The 8,755-nt window shown below is 39.1% G+C and overlaps 1 pseudogene; it reads left to right on the top strand.

Moving 5' to 3' along the window:
- Positions 1-2,227: 2,227 nt before the first annotated feature.
- On the top strand, positions 2,228-7,136 carry LOC129717162 (uncharacterized; annotated as a pseudogene).
- Positions 7,137-8,755: the final 1,619 nt, after the last annotated feature.

Genomic DNA, 8,755 nt, shown 5'->3' with positions numbered 1-8,755 from the left:
GCTGCAAATGCACAGCAATGTGATGTTTATTACGATTTGTTGATACTGTGCATAACAAGCGGTATATACGAAACAAATCCGATTTCAGACAGAAAAGTTCGACACGTTCTACTCACGATGCTGAGTCCGTTTTAGAAAATTCACAACACTTCATTAACAACGACGTAACGTCTTAAAAAAGACGGTTATAGTTTGACATCACAGCAGAATTTCGACCATTATATCCGACACGAGAACGGGAACATTTTCTTCCTTCAAGCCGCGCAACACGACACAAAACATGTTATATTGTTGTCTTTAAAAGAGGTTCGCCCCGCGTGTCACTGAGTTTCTGAGAAAAAATGGTAGCTAACTAGGTATTTATAATTTTTAATTTCCTAAGAACAGATGAATTGGACAACTTAGTACTGGAGAACTTAAAAAAAATAACAGGAGCGTTGTGTGCAAAGCCACGACCGCAAGGATGAAGTAGAATACTTTTACAAGAAAGATAACCCGGCTGCTTGCGTATCAGTCATTTTTTCATTTGATGTTCAATATCGAATAAGATACCGATCATATCTTGGCGTTATCACTGACAGTGCGAATAAAATATTCTTTGTGATAAAATAAATAGTGAAAAGCATGGTGTGTTGTCGAAATGAGTCAACTTTTCATTGACGGTTTTTACGCCCGCTATCGCACAGAAACTGCATTTCACTAAAGTGCCTCACTGCATCAGCTGCTATCGATGCTGCAACTGCTACGCTATCCGCAGCCATTCTAATTTTTTGGCCGCTAAAAACGCTGCTATTGGTATCCGCTGTCCTGCAACAGCTGGCCCAGCTGCTATCGATGTTGAGATTCGCTGCAACTAGTGCGTTATCCATTGCTATGCCACAGCTGTGGCCGCTATCCGCCTGGTATCCACTGCACTGCTACTGCTGTTGCTAAGGGAGGACTGCTGTTGTCGCTGTCTAGAACTATTATGAGCGGCTTCGACTGAAACAGGCTCTTATATAGGGATGAAAAAGCTATCGATAGTTATCGATAGCGGTAGGAAATCATTGATAACTATCGATAGCCATTTTAATCGATATTTCCTATCCTTACTCTTATACAGACAAACAGCACATTCAAATTGCAAGGTCTATGTTTCTGTCGACTGTGCTTGGGAAGCAATCATATTAACGACCAATCAGATCAATCAGATTTTAAATTTTGGTTATGTGAAAAATTAATTTTTATGCTGATAATAAAAGCTTTCCGGATGTCGTGCTCATGACTGAAGAAAAAGATAATTCAGTACGTTCTGATACACGGAGATGTAGCCAAATATATATCTGCTCCAAATTTCACCAGGTATCCAGAACGTTCTGCTCAACATTTCGCTAGGTTTCCAGAACGTTCTTTTCATTGGATGCATAACTAGTGTGCCCGCTATCACTCAGAGACAGCATTTCATTAAAATGCCTCATTGCATCAGCTGGCCCTGGTGCTATCGATGGTGATATCCGTTGCCGCAGCTGTGGTCGCTATTCGCTGCCATTTGTATCTACTGCCCTGCATCAGCTGGCCCTACTAAGATTGATGCTGAGACCAACTGCAACCGCTGCGCTATCCCCGTTGCCATTGGTATCCGCTGCCCTGCATCAGCTGGCCCTGCTATCGATGCTGAGACGCGCTGCACTATTGGTTGCCATACCAGAGCTGTGACCGCTATCCGCTGCTAGCGATGCTGGTACTGCTGCTGTATCCACTGCACTGCTACTGCTGCTGCTAAGGGAGGACTGGTTGCAGTCTAGAATTATAATGAGCGGCTTCGGGTGAAGCAGGCTCTTTTATAAGCCAAATTGCACATTTCAAATGGCAAGGTCTATGATTCTGTCGACCGTGCTTGGGAAGCAATCATATAACGATCAATCAGAGGCCGAATTTTTCGTTTTGACAAGGCTTGACTATTTTCAATAGTACAATAGTTTGAATAATAAAATTACAATTATCTGCATTTGAATCTTAGAATCTTAGAATCTTAGAAGATTTTCCAATCTATTGCTGCCAGAACGAAGGAAATCCATCGAATACTAATCGATTTATGAGCATTTGAAATTGGACATATTTTTCACTTTTTTTCGGTTTTAGATTTTAATTTTTCATCCCTATGTATCCGAACTTACTGAGAGAAGTATTCTACTTCAAAATATCCTTTTGCCCGATCTCATAAAAAGCAATGATACGGCTTGCTAAGATGGACTTGCATAGCGGCAGTCTATTGGTAATCTCTGGTAATCGTTTAGTTTAACTTGGAACTGTTTACTTTTGAAGTATCTGTTACCCAACAAACAATTTTAGTTCCACAAAATTCCTCCAATTGTAGCTTCAACAAATCAATCAACAAAATTGTCGCGCCGAAAAAGTGTCCTGATTTATACAGGGCTTACCCCCACAATGATTGAGATAGGCAAAATTTTGTGAATTTTTGAATGGCAGGAATTTTACGAAAGATGAATCAATTTCGAAGACCGGTTTCATTTTACTGGAAAACTATCCTAGTTTCCTAGTATTATTTGGGACCTTGGCGTGACCAACCTACACCCGACATGTTTCGGATTTCAGGAGTGTGTGTCAAAGTGTACATTTTTGCAACGCATAGATCGTTAAAGGCAACTAAATTGTCTACCTCAAATACTTCATTTTAAAAAACCTGAGATCACTAATATTTTTTAGAAATCACTTTTAGTTCTTAACCCTCTAGTGCCCAAGTAAATTTTCAGACGAGCTTCGAAAAAATCACTATGAATCTTTAAAATTATTTTTTAAGTATTGATTGAAGCTTTTTAGAGGTGTAATTGGAGACCGTCTGAAGGCGACACTGGGCACTAGAGGGTCAAAATTATATTTTTTTCAGTGCAGGATGTTCAACTCAATTTTTTTTATATTTTTGAAGGAAAGTTCAGATAATTTTTGAAAAGTTATCCATTCTATTTCTCTTGTATTTACTTAGATATATTGATTTATAAGAAGATTCAAATACAGTTAGGTTTCCTTCTGCGGGGTATATATACCTCGTGAAACAACCGCGTTTCTCAGAAATCCGTTAAATAAACCGCTTTAATTCAAAAATTCTCGTAAAAAACCACATTAAATTGAAAATCAGCTTAAATATTTAACCTCCAAGATAAAATCCGCGAAAAAATAATCTGACCTTTTCAAATGTTAGTCCAGTTAAATTTTCAAATGCAAATTTGCAAAGCTGTTTCGGGACTACGAAGCTGCTAATATTTGTTTGGTTTTTCGCATAAGAGTGTAAGGGGAAGAAATGTTCTTGCCAAAATCTACATCCATACTTAATTAATTTATACCTCGAAGATTCCTTGGCGAATTTCAATCTTTGGGTACCAATGAACTAGAAATAAATTCTAATTTATTGGCAACATATAAACCTAAGAGAAACAAAATGTCAGAAAAAGTTCTACGCGTTGCAAAAATGTACACTTTGACACACATTCCGGAAATCCGAAACATCCCTTGGTCACGTCCAGTTCTCAGGTAACACTAGGAAACTAGGATAGTTTCCCAGTAAAATAAAACCTGTTTCGTCAAAATTGATTCATTTTTTGTAATGTTTTGGCCATTTAAATATTGACAAAAAATTGCCTGCTTCAAATTTGCCCCAGATTCAAAAAATTGCCCCAGATGGTATCCCTAATTATACAACCTTGTAAATAAACTTAGGCTTGAAACTACTCCGTTGAAAGCGTAAAACCCGAAGACTTGCCAAACAAACTATTTAACTCGTCCGGTTGTTTGAATTTTCATTAGCAGTATCGTAAGATTTGTCATTCACTGTCTCTGTTTTCACAGATTCATTTACATAGCAAAATTTTATTTGTCAAATAGCTGTCAAATTATCGATACTTAAGCCCCGGCATTATCGATTGTTATCGATATCCATTCCATCACTACATAAAACACAAAGCGCACATTACTAGCCAACTAGGTATATTCTGTCGACCTTGTTAGGGAAAGAAGCATTGAGAGACCAATCAGAGGTCGACATTTGCGTTTCGACAAGGCTTGACAGGTGGACAGATTTTTAACGATTTTGATTTTGAGCAAAGCAAAGCCTTGGTGCTACATTCTGCTCGACCTTCTGTTTATCACACACAGTTTTCGCAGCCAGCTGTTTAATGTGCTGATTTAAAAAAATTGTGACGACTTTTTCTCATTTCAATAAATAGCTGCAAACAAGATAAGTTTATGCAGACAGCATCATTGGCTTATCAGCAGTTGTAAGTTAGAAGATATACGGTAATATTATTAATTTGTAAAACGCATGGGTACTCATTTCGTGTGACTATTATGCCCCTAATTCCTCTATTTCTGACCATCTCTTTTCGCTGCAAGTATCAGTCGAAAGCATTAATATAAACAGGCGCTACCTGGTGGAAAGAATAAGAGATTCCACCGATAAAAGTTTTAGTGATGGAACTTTCTGTATCGAAAATCGTGGAAAATGTTGATAACATTCATATACGCTGACGCTGTCTGGTGAAAAGGATAAGAAAATTCAGTAGCAATTGCTTTAGTGGTGGAGCTTAGGATTGAATTTTCTTAAGGTGAATCGGAACGTGTTCGTGATCGTGACCACCTTTTATTTTGCAAATCAATTTTCTTTTATTTATAAACATTACGCGCATGAAACGTTGATCGAATGTTTGCTTCACCGGCGCGTGCCTAGAGTACCAAACCCTACCTTAAAATTGTTTGGAAAATAACCACAATCTCGTTTCACATTACAATAACAGATGCATCTGACAACATATGTAGTTTGGTTTTTAAACAGAGTTTTATTAAGACAGCAGCCGAAGTTTTTTGTTATCGATAATTTTCGTTAAACCTGTTTACCAACTTTCTGGTACAGTTTTGTGATATATTTTTTATGTTTCATACCTCACCAGGAGCATTTCCAAAATTTCACTGACAAAACGCACACGTTGCCTTTTGTATTTTCCACATTTCATACAACTTTTTTTAAGTAACTCTACCGAGTCTGTGTACCGGTTAGATATGTTCAACTTAAAAGTTCCACAATTCGAGTCAGACCCTAATGCCAAACTTAAGATTTCACATGATGATGGGGCAAGACATATGGAACGAATTGAGCATAGTGCCATCAATGGTATTTTTCACTTTTCATACAACTTTTTTTAAGTAACTCCACCGAGTCTGTGTACCGGTTAGATATGTTCAACTTAAAAGTTCTACAACTCGAGTCAGACCCTAATGCCAAACTTAAGATTTCACATGATGATGGGGCAAGGCATATGGAACGAATTGAGCATAGTGCCATCAATGGTATTTTTCACTTTTTATACAACTTTTTTTAAGTAACTCTACCGAGTCTGTGTACCGGTTAGATATGTTCAACTTAAAAGTTCCACAACTTGAGTCAGACCCTAAGGCCAAATTTAAGATTTCACATGATGATGGGGCAAGACATATGGAACGAATTGAGCATAGTGCCATCAATGGTATTTTTCACTTTTCATACAACTTTTTTTAAGTAACTCCACCGAGTCTGTGTACCGGTTAGATATGTTCAACTTAAAAGTTCCACAACTCGAGTCAGACCCTAAGGCCAAACTTAAGATTTCACATGATGATGGGGCAAGACATATGGAACGAATTGAGCATAGTGCCATCAATGGTATTTTTCACTTTTCATACAACTTTTTTTAAGTAACTCCACCGAGTCTGTGTACCGGTTAGATATGTTCAACTTAAAAGTTCCACAAATCGAGTCAGACCCTAATGCCAAACTTAAGATTTCACATGATGATTGGGCAAGACATATGGAACGAATTGAGCATAGTGCCATCAATGGTATTTTTCACTTTTCATACAACTTTTTTAAGTAACTCCACCGAGTCTGTGTACCGGTTAGATATGTTCAACTTAAAAGTTCCACAACTCGAGTCAGACCCTAAGGCCAAACTTAAGATTTCACATGATGATGGGGCAAGACATATGGAACGAATTGAGCATAGTGCCATCAATGGTATTTTTCACTTTTCATACAACTTTTTTTAAGTAACTCCACCGAGTCTGTGTACCGGTTAGATATGTTCAACTTAAAAGTTCCACAACTCGAGTCAGACCCTAAGGCCAAACTTAAGATTTCACATGATGATGGGGCAAGACATATGGAACGAATTGAGCATAGTGCCATCAATGGTATTTTTCACTTTTCATACAACTATTTTTAAGTAACTCCACCGAGTCTGTGTACCGGTTCAGGTTCATCTAGTCTTTAATAGATGTCGCTGCGGTAGTTTTGCGTTCTTTTAGTTTTATTTCCGCCAAGTATAACTGCGAACCGGTTTTTGGTACCTGGTTTTTGGTACCTAGCTTGACGCCAGTATACAAGACGGGGAGAACGACGAAAATTACTTGTACTTCTTCAAGGCACTGGTTTTCCGCCGGCTTTATCGTGGTCAGATGCACCCAAGAGAAGTGGGCATAAAAAGTGTTTTTGGAAATTCGGTGCAGGACGTTTTGGCTTGCATTTGGAAGTTTGCAGCAAAGTACGTCTTAAGACAAATCGATTTTGATAATGACGAACCAAAGTGGGCAGAAAAGCAAATCCGGACCAAGATGATATCGAAAACTTTGTGACCTTCCAAGATCAGATAAAAAGAAAGTCGTACACTACTTCTTCAGTTACATCCCGAATGCTTACGTCGTGGAGAGGCAAGGAAATAAACCTTTTTGTTTATGCATACTCCGTGAACGTTGAAACCAACTCTCAACATCAAATGGTACTCAAGCAGCTAATTGCTCCAAACAACCCCGATCGTGCTGGTGCTCATTCTACACGTGATGATACGGTGCTTGCAACTGAGCTGAAAGAAAGTCATCCGGCACTAGAAGGTCATTACAGTTCTTGGCTGTTGTGGGCCAACACAATACACTCATCGGCAGCCCACAAGCAAGAGGAGATGAAAAAGGCTCCATCGCCTCCATTGGAACTTGCTAAGGTTTGTATGAAGTGAGCGACAGTCTCAGCGACACATTTATCCGACCCCAGCGCACGGGTGGCGTAGCGGCCGGTGTTGGAACTAATTAAAACTGGAACTTTTATAAATTAATTAAATAAATTAGATTTTCAATACATTACGTGCTTATTTACTGTTTTAAAAGAAAGCCAATAGAATAAGGAATGAAATATTACTTCAAGCGAATTCCCAAATAGGCAAATCAACGAGAAATTCAAGTATGAGATAACCAGATCTAAGAAGCAGAAAATAAAGGTTCATTGCAAGGAACACTAAAAATACCTATCACCGAAACACGTTAGAAAGTTAGCAGGCATGCCAAGCTACCATCTGACAAAATCTTACGGTTAGCTTCAGGGTCTGACGGAAGTTATGGGGCAAAAGGTGTGAATTTTGTCCAAGTTACAGCGGAAATGCTCTTGGTGATGTATGAAACATGAAAAATACCTATCACCGAACCATGTTAAAAAGTTAGCAGGCATGCCAAGCTACCATCTGACAAAATCTTACGGTTAGCTTCAGGGTCTGACGGAAGTTATGGGGCAAAAGGTGTGAATTTTGTCCAAGGTACAGCGGAAATGCTCTTGGTGATGTATGAAACATGAAAAATACCTATCACCGAACCATGTTAGAAAGTTAGCAGGCATGCCAAGCTACCATCTGACAGAATCTTACGGTTAGCTTCAGGGTCTGACGGAAGTTATGGGGCAAAAGGTGTGAATTTTGTCCAAGTTACAGCGGAAATGCTCTTGGTGATGTATGAAACATGAAAAATACCTATCACCGAACCATGTTAGAAAGTTAGCAGGCATGCCAAGCTACCATCTGACAGAATCTTACGGTTAGCTTCAGGGTCTGACGGAAGTTATGGGGCAAAAGGTGTGAATTTTGTCCAAGTTACAGCGGAAATGCTCTTGGTGATGTATGAAACATGAAAAATACCTATCACCGAACCATGTTAAAAAGTTAGCAGGCATGCCAAGCTACCATCTGACAAAATCTTACGGTTAGCTTCAGGGTCTGACGGAAGTTATGGGGCAAAAGGTGTGAATTTTGTCCAAGTTACAGCGGAAATGCTCTTGGTGATGTATGAAACATGAAAAATACCTATCACCGAACCATGTTAAAAAGTTAGCAGGCATGCCAAGCTACCATCTGACAAAATCTTACGGTTAGCTTCAGGGTCTGACGGAAGTTATGGGGCAAAAGGTGTGAATTTTGTCCAAGGTACAGCGGAAATGCTCTTGGTGATGTATGAAACATGAAAAATACCTATCACCGAACCATGTTAGAAAGTTAGCAGGCATGCCAAGCTACCATCTGACAGAATCTTACGGTTAGCTTCAGGGTCTGACGGAAGTTATGGGGCAAAAGGTGTGAATTTTGTCCAAGGTACAGCGGAAATGCTCTTGGTGATGTATGAAACATGAAAAATACCTATCACCGAACCATGTTAGAAAGTTAGCAGGCATGCCAAGCTACCATCTGACAAAATCTTACGGTTAGCTTCAGGGTCTGACGGAAGTTATGGAGCAAAAGGTGTGAATTTTGTCCAAGTTACAGCGGAAATGCTCTTGGTGATGTATGAAACATGAAAAATACCTATCACCGAACCATGTTAGAAAGTTAGCAGGCATGCCAAGCTACCATCTGACAAAATCTTACGGTTAGCTTCAGGGTCTGACGGAAGTTATGGGGCAAAAGGTGTGAATTTTGTC

The sequence above is a fragment of the Wyeomyia smithii genome, chromosome 1 (genome assembly GCF_029784165.1).
Source record: "Wyeomyia smithii strain HCP4-BCI-WySm-NY-G18 chromosome 1, ASM2978416v1, whole genome shotgun sequence".
NCBI lineage: Eukaryota > Metazoa > Arthropoda > Insecta > Diptera > Culicidae > Wyeomyia > Wyeomyia smithii.
The sequence above is the reverse complement of the archived record's forward strand: the minus strand, read 5'-3'. Positions and strand labels throughout refer to the sequence as shown.